Source organism: Podarcis liolepis, assembly GCF_965112155.1.
Source record: "Podarcis liolepis genome assembly, chromosome: 3".
Classification (NCBI taxonomy): domain Eukaryota; kingdom Metazoa; phylum Chordata; class Lepidosauria; order Squamata; family Lacertidae; genus Podarcis; species Podarcis liolepis.
Genome location: NC_139557.1, coordinates 7,459,192 through 7,483,082, shown reverse-complemented (window position 1 = coordinate 7,483,082; position 23,891 = coordinate 7,459,192). Strand labels below are relative to the sequence as shown.

Here is a 23,891-nt window from a genome sequence, read left to right as displayed (position 1 = left end):
CCCTGGCGGCCAGGCCCTGCCAGCCTCTCTCTCCTCCGACCAAAGCCCTTTTCTGCGGGTTCCTCGGCGCTGAAGGAAAGGGTGGGACCAGCATCATCCAGCCCAGAACAGGGAACCTGGGGACATTTCTGTGCTTGGAGGGGGAGTCTCTCTCCCCCGCCCCCCACTTCTCCTCTCTCTTTCTCCAGTGTCAAAAATCACAGTCGGATCCTTCAAAGTGGGTGCGAGAGTGTAAAGAAGAGAGCCATCTCCTTACCTTCTCATCCCCTCCTTCCTGCAAGGCGTGCAACCTGTATGTGTGTGTAACCAACAAAGGTTATTATTCTTCCTCAAGCTCTAAACCTCCCTCACGTGAGATCGGGGGGATAATATCAGTTCCATATATCCTCTCCTACTTTATCGAAATCCATCCAACGTGTGTGTGTGTGTTGGAAGGAATCCCCGTGTAAGGGGGTGCGCGTGGAGCCTTTCCAGCCGAGCGAAACGCACCCGAAAGTCCGAGAAGTCCCTAAAGGGACCCGGAATAGCAAACTCAGCCAGTGGCTTCTCCTCGCCGCTGCCGGTCACAAACCTCCCAAGGCGAGCGACTTGCCTTTCGCCGGCTGCTGTCTCCAAGATGCTTCGCAAACGGTGGCGGACGCTTGAGTTAAAAGCGGCACCTTAAAAAGTCGTGGGGGTTGTGTGTTTGGGAAGATGGGAAGATGTGTGGAGGGTTCCCCCCCATTTTTTAAAAAAAATAAAAAAGGTAAACTATGCCTTAAAAGTGAATCTGTCGCTCCTCCTGTGTGCAAAGGCTTGCTCCACAACTTGTGAATGAATTTTGGAATTGTGCCCAAGGGTGGCTAGCAATGAAAAGCAATTTTAGGCTGACAAAGACACCATCTTCCACGCACGTACATGAGCGTTCAGACTCATAGACCTTAAGGGGCTGGTTTTCAAGGGAACCTTTCCAGTTAGAACGCGCTGCTGAATGATTGTGCTGAAGAAGGCTGCAACTTACCCAGGAGTAAGCGCCACTGAGCGCAAAAGGATTTACTCCCGAGTCGACCTATCGCATTGCACTGCCAATCGGTTTTCATGCGAAGCGCACCCACCGCAACTAGTCAACAATATAAGTGTGTATCTGAAGAAGTGTGCTTGCACACGAAAGCTCATACCAAGAACTAACTTAGTTGGTCTTTAATGTGCTACTGGAAGGAATTTTTTTATTTTAACAATATAAGCAGTTATTCCAGAGAGTTTGGGTAGATGTTTAGGCGGGCATCAAGACCGAGAAATTTAGGAAGTTTTTCGCAGGCTGTTGTTCCTCTGGGTTGCCTTAGGCGCTGATCCTAAAGCCATGACTTGTAAGAATGTCCACCCGGGGATCCTAGCGAAAATCTCCAAGTGTGTTTGATATCCCCCGCCCCAAGGAATAGGTTTGTGGATGTGAAGAGTGTGGACTTGATCTTGTATTCTAAAGCTACCATTCCGTTAGTCTTTGTGTGTCTATCCTCTTTGTGTGACTTTGCTGTGTTTACTGGAGGTGTAAAAAGGACTCCCCGGCTCAAGGTTTGGAATCACAAAAGGGCCGCCCTTACTAGACCGTTAGAAGACGCAAAGTACACTAAGACCTTCTGTACAAAGTGTGTGTGTGTGTGTGTGTGTGTGTGTGTGTCTGTCTTATAAGGGGCGGAGATTTGCCGAATCGGGCCATTTGTCCTAGAATCGTGATAACGCAAGATCTGCTTTTTGTTCAGGTTCTCGCTAGAAGGTAGTTAATAAACTCCTAAGCAGTCTCAGCAGCTTTGTATTTTATGTAGTGGACAGAGGAAATCTTCCAGGGCTTTAATGTGTGAAATAACTAAATGCCTGTGTGGCAGCTGTTTCTAAAGCCAAAACTAACTCTTTGGATCCATTGGGGGTGGGGTGGGGGGTCTGGAGCGGGAGAAGGAGAGTGAAAGGCAAAAGAAAGGACTGCTCTTTTTTGTTTTCTTTTTTCCTTTGGTGCCATTTTGGATGTCATCTGTTTCCTTGGTGACTGTGTTCAGGCCCCCAAAGCCCCTGGGCTCCCGGACTGTTAGAAAAAAAAAAGCCTGCTATTTCTGCAGCGTCATTTATCACTGTCACCGCATAATGATTCCCCTTGCAGCTTCTTATTGATGTTTGTAATTGCATTATCTCATAAAGGGGAGGGGTGAGATGGGGGGGGAGTGAGATGATCAATGAAACCGAGCTGTGCTTTGTGGGGTCAGGAGATACGCGCGCGCACACACAACACAACACAACACACAGAGAGAGAACTTTAGCGCTGCACAGGGGCGGCGATCTGGCGCGCGCTACCTGATTCTGCAGGGACCTCACCGCCACGATTTCCTTCTCCTTTCTTGTTAAAAGGTTTGCGTAACCTTTTGGTGAAATGCAAAATCAAGGACCTGACTTGCTGCGTTTCAACGAGACAAGGAGCAAGTCCTTGATGGGGAGAGAAGGGCGGGAGGCTCGTGATGCGCGCTGCCCAAAGTGGGCGCAGGAAAAGTTGAGAATAAGTACCCGCGATTCCTCCCCGCAGCTACCCTCTCCTTTGATGAATGGAGCTCTACAGGGAAATTGACAAAGGCTATACAGTATCTGGAAGCACTTAGCAGCCCGCAGCACTTTAAAGCCTCCCTTTAAAGCCCCGCTTTCCTCCCACCCGCGCCCTCCGTGTCGTTAATGCGCGCTGCAGATTTAGCGTGATCGCCTCCAGATTCTCCCTTAGGATCGCGTCGCCTTAGGTAGTTGGCAGCCAACGGGTTGGTTACCTGACCAGTCAAGAAAATGAAATTAGTCCACACCTTGTCCCTGACTCGGGAACAGGGTGGCACCGTGGCGTGGCGTGGAGCTGACACGAGCCACGGGGCAACTCGAGGCAGCGTGTTGCACAGGAGGGGAGAAGAGAAGAGGCAAAGGGCGGCGTGTGTCTCTCTCTGTGTGTGTCTTGTACTCGGATTCGAGTAAGTTCGCCTATTAGGTGGTATGTCCCATTGATTTAAATTGAAGCTAAAAATAAAAAAAGGGAAAACAAAAACCCCATGCTCAGGATTGCAGCAGCCCCGCGTAAAGTGTGTAAAATGGTCATTGTGCGATTCTCCGACCCTCCTTCTGTATTGTTACCAAAATACCTAGACACTGCGAAGATTATTTGTTTAGCCACGGACTAGGGGGAAAATGTGGCATATTAATCCTCTGGATGAAATAACCGCTTGGATATTTCATCCAGAGGATTATGCCTTGTTCAAGGCAGCAATTTTCGAAATTCGTCATCTTCCCTTTAATATATTTCTATATATACATAATTTGGATAAGTGGGAATTGCTAACCAGACATCTCTCACCCCATATTTCAAGGCGAAAATAAGAAGAAGGTGGTGCTGCTGGAAATGCCAAATTTAGGCAAAGGATTTCCACTTTGCTCCTCCCTTGTTTACTCCACTTAAAAAAAATATCTCCAAGTCCCGTCCCTGCAGGAGATGTCCCAACAGCGCGAAGCAGGACTTTTAAAATAAACGCACTACGGAATAGAACCCACAATGTTAGACGGGTTTCGGTGCTCATCCTCGAGTACTGCATAACAATCGCTGCACACCTATTTTTTGAGCAACAAATCCAGTTAACTTTTGCGGGATTTAAGTCCCGAGTAAATGTTGTGAAATCTGAGCGCAATTTCATGGCAGTCAATTCTGCGAAAAGGACTGCTTGTGACTGTATTTAAGCTCGGGGTGTGAGGCATGAAAAAGCCCCTCTCTAGAATCCAACTCAGAGGGTATTTTCAGTCTCCTGGGGGTGTATTTATACTGTCTGTTCCCACTGAAAGTCAATTGAACTGCCACCACCCGAACTTAAACGCCCTTTAAATGAAAAAGGAGGAGCGCTCGACTGATGGGGCCAGACTTCAGGTAAATGTACCCGGAATCTGCATGTAAGACGACAGCACCACGAAAACATGCGGCGCGTGTGGAGTGGGGGCTAAAGCCCTTTCTGCACTGTGAAATTGCCAGCAGAAAACATTTCCTAGTTAATATTGTTGCTGTTTCATTTTGGAGAAAGGAGGTCCGAAAAAGTTCTGGAGGAGAAATTACTGGCTGGCAGGTTTCCCTCCTGCTTAGATAGATCACTGAGTAGTACCACAGCTTTATAATTGAGCGTTTCTTCTCGGTTTTAAAATGGCAATATCGGCTAATAAAACAATCTGGATGTTAAAGTCATTATTGTGAGGGTCTCCTTCCTCTTGCATCTTTTAAAATATATTTCTTGTTCCGCCCCTCTCTCCACCCACTTTTGACCAGTGCTACAACGATGTAGGCAAATAAATATCTTGAATTTTGAAACGACAATTTTTATTTGGATCAGGATTTTAGGTTGGGAATGTTGAATACCATCTTAGAAGATTTATTCTCTCTTCTTCCCCATTAATGAAACAAACAAAGCTTTTGAACGGTTTTTAAAGGAAAGAGATTGAGTACTGGAGTTCATGGTTAAAAAACCCTGATATATTTTTTTCAAAGTCTCGGTTCAGAAATTATTTATTTATAGAACGAACATAATTAAAGTTAAAATAAATAAATAAAGTGCAGCTGCAACACCAACAAAAAAGCCCTCCCTGATTTACGATTATTAAATCTTTGATTGCCATGTTAATGTTTCTTATTCTATCTTTCATTTGCATTTTAATCTATCGAATCTTTACAATATCCCTGCCTCCAATGATTGATTACAGATCTGAAAGGGGTGTGGGGGGGGGGGGGAGACCAGCGCCGGCCTCCGAGCTCTCTGTGCCTTTTTCTAAACCCCCCCCCCCAATCTTTTTTTGCTGTCTAGGAAGCCTTCCCCAGCAATGTTAAGGCAAACAGGACAAATTAATTATGCTCTTTTAAATGTCAAAGGTATAAATAATTCGCCGCCGCCGCCTCCCAAACGCTAAATTTTTCCGCCCCTCGTTTTGATTGTTAGGCTCCTGTTAGTTTGGAATGTGTAGTGTGTGTGTGTGTTCGTATGTTTGTTTGTGTGGTCTCCCCATCCTTATAAAATACAATTAAAGGCCCTTGTAAAAGAGGGTTAACAGAAACCGAGGCGATTGTCACTAAATGGTACTCTTTCGCGTGTTTTGTTTTGCTGCTCTTTTTCAAGGTGAGAAGTTCAGGAGCGGGCCGGCCGCGGCGTTTTTCCGCCTTGTTTTGGCTGCAAACCCCGCCAAGCCCGAGCCAAACTGGGAGGGTGGGGGGTGGGGGGAGTCGCTGACAGACCAGCAAACGAAGACAAAAGACAGGAGACCCCCCCTCCCGCCTCCTGGTGTTTACTGACTTTCCCGGGTCTTCCTTTTTGCGCGGCCCGGAGGCTCCCCAGAACCGGGAGCCGCTGCGGCTGCGGCGCCCCAATCCTTTTTGCCCTTGGAAGCAAAGTTGGGGAGCTGGGCGACCCCCCACCGACCCGGCGCGCTCCCTCCGACGGAAAGCGAACTGAAACCTTCTGTAGGCAACTGCCAACCCTTCATCCCTTAAGCTGTTCAACGAAGTGTTAATAGAAGGGAGAAAGAAGGGTTTTAAAATATATAAATATACGGTATATATTTGTATTGGGGGCAGGACGAGCAGGGGCGAACCCCGCAAGGGGCAAGATCGGGGGTGGAAGGAGTTCGCTGAAGCAGAGCTGGCAGATTTCTTTTAGGAAGGAAGTGGGGGTACGGGGGGAGGTGGGGAGACTCGCCCTGCTGCTCCCCGGCTCCCCGCGCCGTCTTATCTGCCACCCTGACAGGCGAACGTTGCTGCCCGTTCCCACGACTCGTGTCCTCGGGTCAGCAGAGACGCGGGCAGCACGCGCTAAGCGTACCGCTCGTCGGGGAAACATCTCAGGCAAGCAAACGGGATGGAAGGGCTCTTGGAGCAGAGGGTGGGCGGCGGTATATTGCTGCGAAAGGCGGCCGCGGTTCGCTCAGGCAATGGAGCTGTCCTTGGGGGGTTAGGATTGAGCGCGCGCGCGCGCGCCAGGGGGAGCCAACCTGGCGCCCTCCAGGTGCTGCTGAACTACAACTCTCTTATTGGCTAAGATGGTGGGGGCTGGTGGGTGTTGGGGAGGGGGCGTCCGGGGTGCCTGTACTTGGTGCGCGCGCTGGCTTCCAGAACTGCGCCGCACCCGATGTGCTTGGCACGTCCATCGGCCCAATCCCGACGGCTGCCTTCCAAGTCGGGATAAAACGGTGTGGTTAGAACCAGGAGGGGCAGCCGGCCTGCAGCCACTGAATATCCCCCCCTTTCTTCTTCCCCCCAAAGGCGATTTCGATACGAGCCAGTGTCCTCCTGCAGGTTGTCAGTGGCGTCGATGAGCCGAAAGCAGGAGTAGTAAGGCGGCTGCCTCGCCGCAGCAAACCGCGGAGACAGAGCAGGCAGCGGGCGGACAAGAATAGGAAAGCTCGGTGGCATGAAAATGGGGGCCAGGGATACAGATCCGAGGCACGAGCGGAGAGAGGAGGGCGGGGGACGGAGAAAACGGCACGGGCGACCGAACAGTATTAAAAGGAGCACTCGAAGGTGAAGATGAACCGGGATGCTGGGCTGGGGACAGTGGAAAGAGTCTTTAAAAACTCCGGGCGAGGCGTCTCATCCGCCGCAGTTTTCTGGCGGCTGGAGGCAACCGCGCGAGATTTATTTATTGCCGGGGGTGTCTACAGAAGGTAATGACGAAGAGCTGGTCTCTTCATCAGCTGAGGGGAGCGCGCGCGGGCGCGCAAGGAGAGCGGAAAGTGAAAGTGGCCTCCCCCCCGGCGGAGCAGAAGGGAGAGCGCGCTGCAACGCTGCTACATGGCCAAGGTGACGCGCGCCTCAAGGGGGGACCTTTCTCTCCCCTTCTCCGGTTAGAGAGGGAGAAAATAGAGATGTTGCCTTGAGCAGCAGCCGCCACCGTCTTGAGAGATGGAGGGAGGGGGGGCGGTGTTTGGGGAGGAAGAAACCTCTCCCCTCCGGCTCGCCCAAGCAGACGGGGCGTCCGCACGGCACGGGAAAGGTTTTCGGGACCGCGCCGGGACTTGCAGGCTGGCTGCTGCGCAAAAGAGCCGGTCAAAGCCCCGAGAACCCGGCGGGGCGGGGGAATCCCCTGGCCAGGAAGTGGGGGTGGAGGGGGTGGAGTACCGCCAAAGAGGGCATGCGGCGGCGTGTTGCTCGACAGCGGTTGTGGGGCCGGTTTCCCCCCCTTAAAAATCAAAAATAATTTTTTTTAGCCTTGTGCGGTGTCAGGCCTGGGGCGCGCGGACTGCCCCTGTATCAGCCCTATTGCCCACCCCGGGGGTCTTTGTCGACCTCCGCTTTGAATTCCGCGGAACCGCCCCCCCCCCAGATCTGCTCAAGTGCCGTCCAGGGTTAAGCATGTGCGCAAGCCGCTCCCATGGGCCGCGGCGGATACTATAACCCAAATGTATTTTGGAGTCCTAAATCCTACTGGCCTCGGTGGTTTCCTAGGGCGCTGAAGACTTTCCCCGGGTCAGTGGTGCCCCAAACTCCAGGCCAACACTGCGCCCAGAGGGGGCTTTTGGAAGTCTCCCCACCTCCAGTCTCCTCTGGCCAAGTCGGCTCGCCTCTGAGGAGCCGGAAAGAAGGTGGCGCTCGCTTCAGCTTCGGAGCCACACCCGAATTCCTCCTCGGAGCTGAGCGGCTCCCAGCCTGGAGGAGAGGCAGGCACGACCTTGGCGCGGGGTTGCCGAGGTCAGAACCGACGAGGCGGCCTCAGGGGTCCGCGTTTCTCCACCTGATGTGATCTGATCCGAGAATGGGCGCTGTGTTCGCCTGGAACGAGGCGTCCCGGCGAGCGGGGCCGCGTCCCGCCCCGTCTCTTCCAGGGGATGCGCTGTCCAAAGATACTCAGCGCATCCGCCGCGCCCTGCGCCCATCCTCCCCGCACCCCAGGCCGCTTTCCTCGGTTCAGAGCTATCTTATTTCAGCTCACAATCACTGCTGACATTCAGGCTTCCCTTTGATCGAGGAAGGCTCAGGAAAGGCACCTGAGACGGAACTGCCATAATCCTGAGGCCAGATCACAGAAGATGGGCGTTTGTAGGAGATGCGGAGGTTGCAAACCGAGAGTCTGAGCATCTTGCAGACCTGCGCGCGCCCTCGCGCTTTTCATTTATTTGGCTTTTCCAGGAAAGGGAGGAGGGCTATGCTTTCCATGCCATTTCGTTCTAACTGCTTTGTGTGGCGCCGGAACAGATTTGTTTCCGGAATTTCCACAAACGATACCTAGCTAAAAATCTATTCCAAATCCTGAGCACCCAACATTTGCCATAACTACGTTCGTGGGTGCGCCTGACCCAATTCATTTTTCCAACACACACACACACACCTATTCACAGTGCATATAAAGAAAACAATTATTGGCATTCTGCTGCCCTCAGCTTGACAAGTTGTCTGTCTCACTTCAAAGGACGGTTACCTAATTGTTTCCAGAGGTTAAAAGTAATTAAGCTACATTAGAGAAACCTAAGTAACACAGAGAAGGGACTCCCCCTCCCTGTCACACTGGGACCTCTTTCTTGGACATAGGCGGCTCTTGTCTCTTTCTCGGTGTCCTTTTGAAAACGCGAAACTGCTGGAATCTGCCAGTTCCACAACACAGTTGAAGGTCACTTGGCTATAGCTGCAGATTTAATTTAAAACCGGGTTACGGCGTCCGATGCCTTGGTTGGAAAAAGCCACGGTAATAGTGCATAGTTAATGCTGAGAGGACACATATCAGTCATCAAATATTAAACTATTTGTACATATGTATCATAGAAACTTCGAAAAGAGTCTTCTCCCTGCCCAATAATTCTCCAAGGCTATGAGGGTGTAAAACTGCACAGTCCTCAGCAATGGAGAAGTGCATTTGATTACTGTACTTCCAATAATTTGGAATATGCTTAGAATGAACAATTGAGAATTTCCATCTTTTCTGCATGTGTGTGTTTATATAGAAGCCATCATTTCGCCAGTAATATTTGCTTTCTTGAAGTTCGGATTGCGAAAATAGCATACATAGCAGTAACGGTAGTATTCATGTGCGTAGCCAGGATTTTTGTTGGGGGGAGGAAGGACTTGGGGGGGCAGGACTTTTGTTTGGGGGGGCAGAACCGACGTGATTGGTCAGTTAGTTAAGTGTTTCTGTTGTTTTACTTCATGGGCCCCTTGGCTACACCCATGGCAGTATTGTTAGCAATTACAAAGCAATACACAAATTACATTACCTGCTTGCCGTGTTCAGTGATGTTTCCCCACTTCTGATAACTTTGGCAAAAGAGAGACAGTCATTGCTATATTTTTGTGCTATATTGATAAGCAGTTGGAAATGTTGAAAGATTTTTTTTTTATAAAAATGGCCAAATGCCCCAATTCAAATTCACATGACTGACTCCCATTTTAAACAAAACAATAAGAGCAATGTTTTACAGCATAATCTTAATGGCTGTCTACTGTGAAGCAAATCCCAATAAATTTAATTATAATGTGGTAAATGTGCTAAGATTCTCCTAAGCACGCTTGCTTAGAAGTAAGCTCCATTGAAATAAGTAGGAAATAAGTAGTTTACAGGCTTAGGGTAGTAAGTAGGTGTAAATGAGGAGTGTTTGAAAATAAGGGGGAAAGCACTTTCAGATAAGATAAAAAATACTATTATCTGAAACTACTTTCCCCCTTATTTTCAAAAAATTGACTCAAAGCATTTTTTTTTAAATGCAACATACAACATAGGAGATCATCTGCAATTTTGTACAAAATTTAGGACACAAGCCCCACTATGAACTCAGTCTTTAAAGAGAGGCGATCAGGAGAAATGGTCACAAAATGTTTGTGTGTGTGTGTGGTGGAAATAGGGTTTAGTGTAACTGGTGTTTATTGTTTTTGGGTTTTAAAAAAGTCTTGGGAATGCTCTAACACCTCTACATTTTAAAAATCCAGTCCAATCTCTCCCTCCCTCCCTCCTCTCTCATGAACCCCATCAAAAGAAATATGATCCAAGTCAAGACGTTTTGCTGCCTGGGGCGGACTGCCTAAATAGTGCCCTCAAGGGTGGTAAAATACGACAATAAATTAATACTTGATCGCCTGTTGCCCTTTAGTGATGCATCCCAAAATCTGCCTCTGGAGGCAGACCTCCTTACTTCCCAGATTATTCCTCATTCTCTCCATCCTTTGCAGATCCATCTCCTGTGTTTGCTTTCATCCAGGAGTAGCCAACATGGTGCCCTTCAGATGTTGTTGGACTCAATTCCTAGCAGCGGAGAGTCTTTGCCAGGTTCAAGGAGGCACAAAGGGGAGCTTCCAGTCGTCCTTGTTTCAGTGCAGCAATGACCGGGGGTCATGGTTCTAGATGCACATTCAGAGCCCATTTCCATTTGAAGTGACTGATCAATTTCTGCAGGAGCTGGGGACAAATTGGGGGCGGGCAGCTAGAAAAGGGCGGTTCAAGTGACACAACTCCTTCTGCAAGTTCAGTTTGTTGGAATGTAACCAGTGGTGGACTTAAGGTAAAGGACCCCTGACAGTTAAGTCCAGTCGTGAACAACTCTGGGGTTGCGGCGCTCATCTCGCTTTACTGGCTGAGGGAGCTGGCGTACAGCTTCTGGGTCATGTGGCCAGCATGACTAAGCCGCTTCTGGTGAACCACAGCAGTGCACGGAAACGCCGTTTACCTACCGGAGTGGTACCTATTTATCTACTTGTACTTTGATGTGCTTTTGAACTTCTAGGTGGGCAAGAGCTGGGACCGAGCAACGGGAGCTCACTCCGTCGCGGGGATTCGAACTGCCGATCTTCCGATCGGCAAGCCCTAGGCTCAGTGGTTTAGACCACAGCGCCACCCGTGAACTTGGAGCTCTCAAATTTCAGCAGTGCCCTGTGCGATGCTAAAATTTGCCGCCCCCAACTCTCTTGCTCCGTTCTTCAGCATTGTTGTGGCACCCCCTGCAGTGTGGCACCCTGGGCACCCGTGTACCAGTCGCGCTACCCTAAAACCACCCCCGCTGGAACTCTTCTTGCACTGGAGGCTGATGTGTTTGCATGGGAAAGAGCAAGTACAGAGAGGAACCTCATGTTTCCTAGACTGTCCTTCCTGACTTAACCTGTGATGTAAGCACCACTTCTCCACCTTTGTTAGATAAGGACGATCCCTAGCTCCAGCAAGCATGTATTTCCTGTAATAAATTCAGCTTTCTTGTTTCTCTAAACTCAGAGTTGCAATGCGATTATATCCAGGGTAAAGCGTGCTCTTCCAACACGGATTCAGTGTCAAGTTCAACTTCTGCTGAGCATTTTAACTGCACATGTCAACACAGGGCGAGTGCAGCCTGGCCTGTTCTTCTAGTGCCCCGTGGTCCTGTCCACGATGCCTCTGATTTATGCACTTCCCTGTGTGGTCTGAGTTAGGGTCAACACCCATTTCTACGTTGTGGGTCCTGCGAGACTCTTGCATTTAGGTTTCTCTGTCTCTTTAGGTGCAAAGGCATATACACCCAGCAGGCATAGAAGCTGCGATTTCTGCCTGCCAATGTTCTGGCCAGGATCTTGTTTCCTGAAAATCTTTACAAATCTTGCTGTCTGGTCAAAGGATGAGCTTGTTGCACTTTGCACTGCACTGGTTCCTCTATAAACTACAGCAGGGCCTTCTGCTGCTAAAAAACAACAACAAAAACCAAAGACAAAAACTTGTGCTGTAACCCATGGCTTTGCTTTATATGTAATAGGAACCAGTTGCTTCCTTCCCCTCCTTAAACAGAAAGCATTCTATTCCTGCTATTGTTGCACTGCAAAACTCAACTCTGCTAGTAAGTCCTCTGCCAGCCGCATCTCAGCTGAGGGGAGATGACAGGATACAGGAAAACCCCACCAATAGCTGGTGAGTTAGGCTATCTTTCTAACAACATGTCTGAACAGGGCTCTCCTTTAGTCGCTGAAGTTGTGTTGAAAAGGCTGGTGTTCAAGTGAGTCAGCCAAATTAGTGCTCCAAACCGCAGCGTGAAGGCTGTTTGGAGAGTGAATCATGGCTAAGCTGTGTGCACTTGAATTAATGATGCTAACATTGTGCATGTGGCTCTCTCTAGAGAGAGAGAGTTTTGGCAATGGTGGTGCAGGGAGAGAGAGAGAGAGGGAGAAGCAAAATACTTATGACCCCAACAGATTTTTGAATGCCTTTGTGATAGCGCAACTGCATTGGAACCATGAGCTTTTGAATCAGGAGCGTTGGTGAAAGTCTTGCAAAACTGCCTTTCTCTGGCTTAAGCAAAACCATGCGGCACCCAGTGTGATTTTGGGGTGAGAGGTTGAAGGTTTGGCACAATTTGCAAGATGGAAGTTTGGTACTATTTAATAATAATGCAAATTCTGCCATGGGTTTCCATGGTGCTGGGATTTTATTATAGAGAGGTTCTAGACTGTTTGATTATATCAGCACAGAAGAACACTGGGGTAGAGACTGGGATGCCCTACCATCACACACACAATGGCATTCATTTAAGTTGTTTCAGGTGTTCCAAAATATATGGGTAAATGAGGCAGAAATTGCTCCTGTCTATGTATCTCTCCAGCTTCTACACCTGCTCCTTCCTTCCTTCCTTCCTTCCTTCCTTCTGACATATTGTAGGGTTATGTAGGGATAACTCACTATCCCAGGGATACAAAGGCAGCATTTAGTCCAGGCATCCCCAAACTCGGCCCTCCAGCTGTTTTGGGACTACAATTCCCATCATCCCTGACCACTGGTCTTGCTAGCTAGGGATGATGGGAGTTGTAGTCCCAAAACAGCTGGAGGGCCAAGTCTGGGGTTTAGTCCTTTGGTTTAGTCCTTTCAATAATCTGTAAGGGGAATCATGCCTTGTTTTGTCACACTCACAGAGCAAAGCAGAGAGCAAATTCATGCTACACAAATGCGCAAGGCTGTTAGCTGATTGATTTGTTCTCTGCTTTTGCACCTGCCGTTCCAAAGTGGCTGCAACCAAACCAGTGATGGCTGGTGTGCATTGGGACTGGTGGAGTGGAGGGCCTCCGGAGCCCAGTCGTAGGGGGAGCTGGAGGCAATGACAGGGAGAGTCACCCCTCCCCATAGGTTGTATGGAAGAAGGCCGGAAGGCGGGGGGCTGGCCGAGGTTGGTGGATCCATTTGCCCTGATGCACTAGCCTCCACTGAACCAAGCAACCACGGTCAAATTGAAATCCCATGCTGGATTGAAAATATGTATTTCTGCCTACAAGAATCCCTTGCAAGGCAAGCAAGAGATCCATCCCTTTTCCTTGCTCCTCACTATGCCTGAAGGCGCATCAGGTGTCACCACTCCCCCACCCAACAGCCCACAGACAGACATTCCTGCCCACAGGCATGCAATACAAGATGGGCAGCTTTTCCAAGAGAGGGGAAATAGAGAAACTGGAAGGTTACAAAGAAATTAAGGCGGGGAAATGCTTGGGGAGCAACAGCAACGAAATGTAAGGGGTAAGCAGAGCAGGAATTCAGCTGCAAACAAATGAATTAAAAGATACGATTTAAGGTGCTTTTTAAAAAGCAAATGCAAATGCCAAAGAGAAACACAGTGATACATAAGCACGAGTAACTGTGTTTGATCATGTTCATTCTCTGTAGCTTTGTTAGGGAAGATCTACACCATATATTTAAAGCACATGATTCAAAGAATCATGGTTTCTCACTGTAAGCTCTGCAGTTTCCAAAACACAGGTCCAAGGATCAGGGACGCGGACTTATAAAAAATATTGGGGGGGCCCGGGAAAGCTCATGAATAATAAATAAGCTCATGAATATGCAAATAAAGTGGCGCCGCCTCCTCGTGAGCGAATAGGGGAGAGCGTGCTGCGCCTATTAATCAGCTCCGGAACAGCTGATATGCGGGAAACGTGGGGCTAGCCGGAGAAGAGAGGGCGAGCCCCCTCCACTCCGGCCCTAAATAGGCTGGCTGGCTGGTTGGGAGGTGTGGCCGGTCGGGATTCCCCTGTTCTCGCGGGGGCTGAAACCGCCAGGAGGAAGGAAATCCCCCCCGGCAGTGCCTTGGCAGTGGCGGTGGTGCTGCGAAGCAGCGAGGCAGGAGCCCCCGCCCCTGGGGATTCCCTAATCTTGCAGGGGACGGCCGGGGCTCTCCGACTAGGGCGCGCGGCTGGCTGGCTGGCTGGCGAGGGAGCAGGTGGGGAGGAGGCGGGGGACGGCGACGGCGCTCTGCTGGAAGGGCGCCCGAGATTATTGGGGGGGCTGAGCCCCCCCCCAAATTTTTTTGAGGGGGCTCGAGCCCCCTCAGGCCCCATGGAGTCGGCGCCTATGCCAAGGATCCTTGGGGGGAAGTCATGTGCTTTCAGTGTATATGTATGCTCCCTATTGCCCTGCTCTCAAATCACATCTATACCATGTATTTAAGGCATACAGCTCCCCCCAAAGAATACTAGGAACTGTAGTTTGTTAAGGGTGCTGGGAATTATAGATCTTTGAGGAGTAAACTAGAAATCCTAGGATTTTTTGAGGGAAGCAGGGCTGGGCCTGCCCACGAGGCAGAGGGAAGCAGTCACCTTGGGTAGCAGAATCCCCTGGCACAGCACCATCGTGGGTGCCAAGCTCACCCCTGTTGCTGCTGCCAGGATTGGGCAGCTGTAGTGACAGCTTCTGGCGAGATCTTGTGAGATCTCACAAAACTATTGCAAGATCTTATGGAACTCATATGGGATGCGGGTGGCACTGTGGGTTAAGCCACAGAGCCTAGGACTTGCCGATCAGAAGGTCAGCGGTTCGAATCCCCATGACGGCGTGAGCTCCCGTTGTTCAGTCCCAGCTCCTGCCAACCTAGCAGTTCGAAAGCACGTCGAAGTGCAGGTAGATAGATAGGTACCACTCCGTCGGGAAGGTAACTGGCGTTTCCATGTGCTGCTCTGGTTCGCCAGAAGCGGCTTAGTCATGTTGGCCCCATGACCCGGGAAAACTGTCTGCGGACAAACGCCGGCTCCCTCGGCCAGTAAAGCGAGATGAACACTGCAACCCCAGAGTCCTCCGGGACTGGACTTAATGGTCAGGGGTCCCTTTATCTTTACCTTTAAAGAAAGGTGGGGGACGTGGGTGGTTCTGTGGTCTAAACCACTGAGCCTCTTGGGTTTGCCGATCAGAAGGTTTGTGGTTCAAATCCCCACGACGGGGTGAGCTCCCGTTGCTCAGTCCCAGCTCCTGCCAACCTAGCAGTTTGAAAGCACATCAAAGTGAAGTAGATAAATAGGTACCACTCTGGCGGGAAGGTAAACAGTGTTTCCGTGCACTGCTCTGGTTCACCAGAAGCGGCTTAGTCGTGCTGGTCACATGACCTATCAGCAGACAAATGCTGGCTCCCTTGGCCAGGAAAGCAAGATGAGTGCTGCAACCCCAGAGTCGGCCGCGACTGGACTTAATGGTCAGGGGTCCCTTTACCTTTTTATGGAATTCTCACTTGATCTCACTAGAAGCTACTTCAGCCACACAACCCCAGTAAATAAGGCTTTGGCAGTGGGTTGTGGGGAAAAGTGTCTCCATCACGTTTCACCCCAGGTGGTAAAATGGGATGGGCGACCCCTGGGGTGTGGAATTTTTTTTTAGCCATGGACTCTCTTTTCCCTCTCCTTAAGTTGCTTCCCCTCCCTTTGGTTCCTTTCTTTGTTTATTTTACTCTGTTAGTTTATGCTGCTCTGTACAGCACCATTCAGGCAGAACGAATAACCACACCACCAATACCCATGATTGCCAGGTCAAGAAAGAACGTGTGTATCTGCTCACACCCTGCTTGTAGACAAGGTATTTGAAGGACAATTTGAATCATGTCAAACAGGCTCCTGCTCCACTTAAGCTGGTCCCCTGAGGTTTTCAGAGGAGATGTTGCAGGTCAGCTGAATGTTAAATCTATTTCAAGACTTTACTGATCAGCTAACATGATAGATATGCCTTAATTCATTATAAGAGGCAACTATGTTTTCAGTTTGTTTCTTTGCAATGAAGAGGGCTAGAAAGGTATGAAAAAAGGAGAGAAAAGTATCCTTCATGGTTTGGGACAGGCATGTCCAAAGTCCATTTCGGGGGCCTAATGCGGCCCGCTGGTCGGTTTAATCTGTCCCTTGTGGCAGTTTCCAAGTTCATTTCCTGGGGTAAAATCCTAAAAAAACCCTCAACAACTTCAATCCTAAAAAAATGGTCAACAACTTTGGTTGGCCCTCTGCTCAGCTCTCACGGCCCTTCACACCATCAAATCTGGCCTTCTTTGGAAAAAGTTTGGACACCACTATTGGGAGAATTCAGGTTGATGCCCTTTTGGAATAAATGTCCACTGCCTACCTTTTGACCTCTTGGTTTGCCCTGGGGTCTGATAACTTGCCCTGTAAGGATCTTCTCTCCTTATTTTCTCCACCATGAAAAGACCCACCCTTTAACCATGGAAATCTGAATGACCTCCCCAGTTCCCCTGAATATTTGGTATTCCTGAACAATAGAAGATGGCGTTTTGCTACCATGATTGAGTTATTTGGTGGGAGAGAGAGGGAGAGAGATAGAGAACGAACGCACCTGACTGTCATCTCCTGGCTTCTAGCATTTATTTAATTTTATTTCAAAGACCATTGTATCCAAACGTAAGATCCCTCCCTTTGCTAAACCCGACTACTAAAAGCAACGCAAAACGCCACACAAAAAGAGGAGGGAAAAGGGACAGAGTTTGACATCCACGGTCAAGAACAATGAACTTTACTAAGCTTGTACGTCACTGCTTTGCCCTGCTTCTCCTTTCAGAGTGATAACAGTCCCACTGACAGAGAATGACAGATTTGATAAAACATGGTTATAAAACTTCATCACAAGCTGGTAACTTTCCCACCAGTGTGCTTCGCAGCACACACGCTGGTGCAAAAGAGCGTGTCAAGGTTGTGTTCCATAATCATATCTGCGATTGGTAACAGAATAGGAAGGCCAAAGAGATAAAAATTTGAAACCTTGGTTATTTATTCACCTTTGAAAGTTAATGAATTAATCAGCGTACTGAAGGCTTTTCTGATGACCCAGAGGAGAATCTAATTCTTATATGAAGTACAGCACTTACGGCATAAAACTGTGTGCGTCTACATACCTGTGACACAGAGATTACGTAAGTCCCAGGCGCTGTTGGGTGTTCCTTCCCTGACTATTCTTTTGACTCCTTAATTGATGAGCTTGTCCACTGCCTCCCAACTCTTTGCTTTTAATTCCTCTGTGGACTCTGACCCTGGATTTATGTAAAAAAAACCCACAAAAACCAAAAAACAGGATTATCGGAATAGGAGCACAGTATCAGATCCCTGGCTTAGTTTAGTGGGTCTCAATGTCTTGCCCCTGGAAATGGCCAGGACTGAATACTTCAAAGAGAAAGAGCAAGTAACTCTATAATGGATGATTATAGGAACATAGAAGTATCTTTCAGACTCTCATTAGCTAGTAGTTAGCTTTTGCCCTGAAGCACAAAGGTTTACACATCTCCTGTAAAAGATTCTTCCTTGTGTTACATCCTCATTGCCCATATAAATGCCTATAATCCTTTCTGGGGGGTGGGAATCTACCAAGCTTCCTGACTTCACAAAAATGAAATGGTACTATGATTTTGAAAGAGGAATAAGCAGTTTCTTATAAATAAAGTTACCAGGTAATGACTAACTGAGCTGTTAAATTCAGCTGATACATAACGAACACAAATAATTCCATTGAGACGTTACAATTCGGCAAAGCTTCTCTGCTTATTGCTGTTATAAGAACAGCGAGACTGTTGGCTCTTTGCAAAACATTGACAAATTAATCCTCACACCACCCCAAAGAGTAAGATTAAGCCACAATGTAAACCCTATTGTACAGTTGGTAGAAAGGGGACATGGATAGGAGGGATGGGGTAGTTCTCAGGAAAGCTTGACCTGCAGGGTGTGTGGAACAAATCTCCATCTCCTCCAGGGCTGGCCCACCCATGAGGCAAGCTGAGGGCACATTCTGCCCTCCAAGGAATGTATCGCCCACTGCTGCTGCCATGTGAAACACATATGATGTACTGTATGTGAAACACATGTGATGTAAGTATTTTCAGTATCTACCTCACCCCTTCCCTTCATCCTCGCCTTCCCCTCCTCATTTTTCGCTAACGTTAAACACCTGTTGAGCAATTAGTAATGAAAGAGTGTATTTATATCCAGATCCAAACAGTGTAACCTTGCTAAGTAAATCTTAAATCTTAAGCTTAAACTTAAGCCAAGAAATAGTATTCTCTATAAAATGTAAGTATATTTGTATAATTTTTGTAGTGTCTGATTTCACGTATAATGGATATGTATTTTTTATTTAATTGAATATTTAGAAGTGTAATAAGTTGTTTCTAATAAGATTTGGTTTGTATTATTATTAGTGAATATCAATATACGTATCAAGGCTTTGAGATTAGACCACTGAAGAAGCCCGGAGTGTGGGAGTGTGCTCTCTGCAAGCCCCAGTAAAAGGGCCCCATCGGGGGCAAACAGCAGCCTCTTGATTTCTGGGACTGCTGGGGAAAGATTTATAATGAATTGAAAAAAATGTTGAAATATACATTTATAAAGAAACCAGAGGCCTTTCTTCTTGGAATAACAGGTTTGGAATTGCCCAAGAAAGATGTTAAATTATTTTTGTTTGCCACAACTGCGGCTCGTATTTTGTTAGCTAAAAAGTGGAAAACCCAAGAATTACCAACAGTAGAAGAATGGCAGATGAAGATGATGGATTTTTCGGAGCTAGCCGACCTAACTGGAAGAGTCCAGGACCAGAAGGAGGAGGAGTATCAGGAAGAGTGGAATAAATTTAATGATTATTTAGGTAAATTTGTTAAATTAAATTAACCGGCAATAGCTTGCAGATACTTAATAAGCTTAGGATTTTATTTATGTTAAGTGATGAATTAACATGTTTAATTATATAAGGTGAAGATTTAAGGATGTTAATGTTTAAGTTAAATTTTATAAAAATTGGGATTTGGAAAACTGTTAAAAGGACATGCAATGAAATTCAACCAAGGGGAAGCGAGGAAGTCACTTAACAAAGTTAATAACTGTAATTTTCACTAAGGCTATGATTTATCTTTGTTATGTTTGTTTGTCTTGTGTGTTTGTTTGTTTGTTTGTTTGCTTATAATATTGTGAAAACCAATAAAAATTTTTTGGGGGAAAAAAGATTTCTTGGACTGCCAGGGCGAAATAGGTGCAAAACGCTGGCACCCTGTATACGCCTTCATTAACATCCATCTACAACTTCACTAGCATCTCTCAGTATTGTGAACAACACCAAACGGAACCTTTTGTTGGTATTTTCATGAACTTACCTAAAAAGATAAAGAAAACAAAAGACTGAGTTAAACATTTGAAAAATCCATTGAAACCAGACATTATAAGTTCATATTAGGTTGGGTTGTTCGCAAGTCTCTGTAGCTTTGCATAAGGTTTTGTATTTTTCTCAGAAGATTGATAAAGAATGTACAGTGGTACCTCGGGTTACATACGCTTCAGGTTACATATGCTTCAGGTTACACACTCCACTAACCCAGAAATAGTGCTTCAGGATAAGAACAGAAATCGTGCTCCGGCGGCGCAGCAGCAGCTTGAGGCCCCATTAGCTAAAGTGGTGCTTCAGGTTAAGAACAGTTTCAGGTTAAGAACGGACCTCTGGAATGAATTAAGTACTTAACCCGAGGTACCACTGTATAATTATTATTGTGTGTATGTTAGTCGCCAACGTGTTGCATGAGTCATACAACTTCTTTCAGCAGCACAGGTTGCATATTTCTAGCATGGTGGCAGCAATGGCTGTGGCATGTTCCTTGGAGGGTAGACCTGCCCCCATTGACCAATAGAAGGCACTGCTGGTCTCCTCTCATGCTTGTTTCTGGTGCAGATCTTTATTCCCCCCCTTCTTCCCAACGTAGATCTTTATTCAACCCTTCTTCCCTAGTTGGAGAGCTGCCATTTTGTGGTTCTCCTCTGGTGCCAAAATGTCGTGGGCCAGCCCTGATCTCCCCTAGCATAATTTTTTGAATGGAAAGCTTCAGGCCAGCATGCCTTCTTGTTACTCTTCAGTGCCTGGTGGTTCCCAGCTTGATCTTTGCTATCACTCAGCAAGGGAAGGAGTGCCATTAATCATATGGACTTCTGCAAACGTTATCTGCGTGCATTTGGATCCCTTCCAGTCGGGATTCAGGCCTCATCATGGGACTGAAACTGCCTTGGTTGCACTGGTCGATGATCTCCAGCGGGCTAGGGACAAAGGTGAGAGCTGTTTCTTGGTTCTGCTGGATCTCTCAGTGGCTTTTGATACCATCGACCATAACATCCTTCTGGACTGTCTTGAGGGGCTGGGAGCTGGGGGCACTGTCATGCAGTGGTTCCGCTCCTTTCTCCTGGGCCGTGTTCAGAAAGTGGTGGTGGGGATGAGTGTTCAGACCCCATGGCTCTCATTTGTGGGGTGCCTCAGGGTTCTGTCCTCTCCCCCATGCTTTTCAACATCTACATGCAGCCGCTGGGTGAGATCATCAGGGGGTTTGGGCTGGGTGTTCATCAGTATGCGGATGATACTCAGCTCTACCTCTCTTTCAAATCAGAACCAGTGAAGGCGGTGAAGGTCCTGTGTGAGTGTCTGGAGGCAGCTGGAGGATGGATGGTGGCTAACAGATTGAGGCAGAATCCTGACAAGACAGAAGTACTGTTTTGGGGGGACAGGGGAGGTGGGTGTGGGGGACTCCCTGGTCCTGAATGGGGTAACTGTGCCCCTGAAGGAGCAGGTTCGCAGCCTGGGAGTCATTCTGGACTCACAGCTGTCCATGGAGACACAGGTCAATTCTTTGTCCAGGGCAGCTGCTTACCAGCTCCATCTGGTACGCAGGCTGAGACCCTACCTACCCACAGACTGTCTGGCCAGAGTGGGGCATGCTCTAGTTATCTCTCGCTTGGACAACTGCAATGCGCTGTACATGGGGCTACCTTTGAAGGTGACCCAGAAACTACAACTAATCCAGAATGCAGCAGCTAGACTGGTGACTGGGCTGCCGAGACCACATAACACCTGTCTTGAAAGATCTACATTGGCTCCCAGTACGTTTCCGAGCACAATTCAAATTGTTGGTGCTTTAAAGCCCTAAACAGCCTCGGTCCAGAGGGTCTTTTTTGTGTGAAATGGAGTGTCTGGAACCTTGAACAAACTCCACGTTTGTTGGTGGTTCTACTACTTCACTTTCAAATTGCCCATGAGCTCTGCACTCCTTCTAGCATATTAGCAAAGCTCCTTCTTCCTGCCAATAATTGGCTGTCACAACATGCAGGTGAATAAGTAAGACCTTCAATAAAGTTTTTGGAATTTGAAACTAAAAAAGTGTTTAAACCTCCACCTCCAGTAAGAAGGGCTTTAGCAAGAGAGGGTGCATCCTTTTCCTAGATGATCCCACGCCACTGGGCCAGAGGTGATTTGTCATCTCACGCACACGGCAGTCAGAATTGTATTGCTCTATGCGCACGACCCATAACTTTGCAATATTGTTTTCTGGGCATGCTCAGAATAAATGTGTGTTTGTGTGTGCATGCTGTCAGTAGCACATTCCAGGTTCAGATGAATCTGTATTTGCCTAATGATAGGAATTGCCCACAATGATGTTGAACTTTCCATTCTTAAAGACAGGAATAAATTATTATCTTATGAGAATGGTCACCCAGTCACCCTTTTTATGGTTTACTACTGTATTTTGGAACGTCGTTGGTCTTACCCTTCAATAACACCATTGTCGTCATCAATTGTCATCAGGATCAACATCAACAACCGAGACAGAAATACTTGTAAGTGAGAAGGAACATAAGATAATCTAATATGCAGTTGATACCATTATGCTCTTTCCTAATCTAATATTAGACCTCCAAAATTTAATTAGCTATTGCTTAAGCAAATTTCTGGTTTTAAAATTAATTATGACAAAACAAGCTTTGACTATTCCTGTTCCTTAGTCTATTCAAATTAAATTAGGAGGTACTTTTTCTAAAGTCAGCTAAGAAATCTTTTCCCAGTCAGAGCAGAAGGGAAGTTGGGGTGCCTGTATCCAAAACCTATTATGGGCAGGTAACATTTGTCTCATCCACAGATGTCATCTTTCCAAAACTTATTCTCTATTGCTTCTCAGCTACATTTATTAACATCTGACAACCTATTTCCCTTAGCTAGGTAATAGGTAAACTGGTGTATAATATGACTACTTCTGATGAAGCACAACTTTACTAATCCAAACAACCCCAACACTAATTATTAGCGATGCTGTCTATGTTAAGTTTGCTCTGATATGGAGCAACATGAGGGATTTCTAATTAATGCAAATAAACCAGACTGAGCCTCTTGGGCTTGCCGATCAGAAGGTCGGTAGTTCAAATCCCCACAACGGGGTGAGGGCCCGTTGCTCAGTCCCTGCTCCTGCCAGCCTAGCAGTTTGAAAGCACACCAGTGCAAGTAGATAAATAGGTACCACTCCGGCGGGAAGGTACGGCATTTCCATGCGCTGCTCTGGTTCACCAGAAGCAGCTTAGTCATGCTGGCCACATGACCCGGAAGATGTACGCCAGCTCCCTCGGCCAGTAAAGCGAGATGAGCGCCGCAACCTCAGAGTCGGCCACGACTGGACCTAATGGTCAGGGGTCCCTTTACCTTTACCTTTATTCTTATACTAGGGCAGGGTGTCTACTACTACACAGTTTATAAATTAGCTAGTTTATTACATTTGTATATCACTTTACACATACAGAGGCATCTGAAGTGATTTACAGTAGTAAAATGCAAAATACAGATTACAGGAGAAATTCAATAAAACAATGCAAATATAAAATACTAAAATGTTTGTTCCAATAAAAGCAATCTAAAGCAGCACAACACAGGAGAGGCACCAGCAGCTATTAAATGTCAGGCCACCAGGGCTGTTCAAATGCCCAGCAAATAAAAATGTATTTGCCTGGCGCTGAAGAGATGACACAGTCAGTTTCCTTAGGGAGCGTATCTCAGGCCATCTGAAGCGGTTGTCCCTCTTTGCCTAATGGTGGGCTGGTCCTGGTCCTATGCCTGTAATCAAGCGAGGAAAAACTGAAGATGTGGATTCTCTGATACATCATGCTACTGATATTGTTCAACAAAACCCTTGTTCACAAAGTCCTAAGCCAGGCAGCAGCCATTTTGGATGTTTGTCACCAGTTTCGGTGCTCACAATCTCTTCTGTCTTGAGATGTAGAGTACCGTATTTTTTGCTCTATAAGACTCACTTTTTTCCTCCTAAAAAGTAAGGGGAAATGTGTGTGCGTCTTATTGAGCGAATGCAGGCTACACAGCTATCCCAGAAGCCAGAACAGCAAGAGGGATTGCTGCTTTCACTGTGCAGAAATCCCTCTTGCTGTTCTGGCTTCTGAGATTCAGAATATTTTTTTTCTTGTTTTTCTCCTCCAAAAACTAGGTGCGTCTTGTGGTCTGGTGCGTCTTATAGAGCGAAAAATACGGTACTTTCACTCATGTCAGCCCAAACAGCAGGCCATGGGGCCATCCCAGTTTGTATATTTCACAGAATAACATCCTCAAAGCTGTTTCAGGATCTTTCACAGCCTGGGTTGCGATGGTCCACGCTTTGGTGTGCATTATCTTGGTGTATGGGCAAGTTTTGCCTGAAGGAATAAGATAAAAGTGATACACTTTAACCCCATCAAACCTAACTAGGATGGATACAAGCTCTGTAGAACTGAGTATGCTTATAATTTTCTGTTGGGGGTGTTGAGAGGGTTCAGGGAGACAGATCTATTATCATTTCTATCTCTGCTCAACGAACTTTGGCTTTATGAGCCATAGATTAGCAGGCAATGTCAAACTTAAGAC

At 47.4% G+C, this 23,891-nt stretch overlaps 2 long non-coding RNA genes across 2 annotated transcripts in view; both read left to right on the top strand.

The window, feature by feature from the left end:
- The window catches only part of LOC310703225, a 95,471-nt gene that overhangs the window by 1,798 nt on the left and 69,782 nt on the right, over positions 1–23,891 (top strand). The gene's annotated exons all lie outside the window — the stretch shown is intronic.
- Positions 6,584–19,071, top strand: LOC310703233. The gene is made up of 2 exons (XR_014524023.1): positions 6,584–6,820; positions 18,391–19,071. It is a non-coding gene; the product is annotated as an uncharacterized lncRNA (long non-coding RNA).